Consider the following 982-nt stretch of genomic DNA (forward strand, 5'->3'; position numbering starts at 1 on the left):
CTAGTGGAAGCATTATCTGCACCAGGAAATGCAATGGGTGCTGGGCAGGAACTCCAAAAATATACACAAAAGCCCCATTGACAGAGTCTATTTTAGAATCTGCCGTAACAGAGGACACCAATTCTAGTCTATAACTCCGTCACCCACACATACTTACACACGTGTGTGTGTGCATACATAAATATATGTACGCCATGCAGCCCCCTCTCCTTCAGTCCCCTCGCTCACTTTCTGCAGGTGGAAAATCTTCGAACAATAGCTGGAGAGTCAGGGAGGAGGCAGGATGGGGGAGTGAAGTAGCTAACCAGGCCCACCTTCCCTGAGGCAGCTTGAGCTGGTTACTTACAAGTTTTATAATATGGAGCCTAGATATTTGTTCTTAGGCAGAACTAAATTTTGTTTGTTTTATGAGTTTTTTGGGAGAATTTGTTTTTTCATGTAAACATTTTGATTTAACGTGAGTCTTAGAGGAAAGTTGCAAGAATTTTACCAAAATTCCTGAATATTCTTCACCCAAACTACCTAAATGTTATTTATCATATTGCTTTATCTCCTTTTGCGATGTGTATATGTGTGTGTAATTTTTTTTCTGAACTATTTGTCAGTTGAAGACATGATGCCTTTACCTATAAATACTTCAATATGTATTTCCCAGAATAACAAGAACATTGTTTACATAGCCATGCTGTAATTGCCAAAATTAGGAAATTAATATTTCAATAAACTATTTAATATAAGTGCCCTATTCATATTTTGTTGTTTGTCCCACTACGATCCTTTCTAGAAAAAAAGTACCAGATCATGGGCTATATTCAGTTGTCACATCTCTTTGGTTTCTTTTGGCTTAGAACTGTTTCTCTTTCTTTCTTTTTTTAATGGCATTGGTATATTAGAAGAAAACAGGCTAGTTATTTTGTAAAATTGGTCCTTAACTGATTTTGATTTGTCTTTTATCTCCTCTAGAATAGATTTAAGTGATGCA

This window comes from Ovis canadensis, chromosome 13, assembly GCF_042477335.2.
Source record: "Ovis canadensis isolate MfBH-ARS-UI-01 breed Bighorn chromosome 13, ARS-UI_OviCan_v2, whole genome shotgun sequence".
NCBI classification, from domain to species: Eukaryota; Metazoa; Chordata; class Mammalia; order Artiodactyla; family Bovidae; genus Ovis; species Ovis canadensis.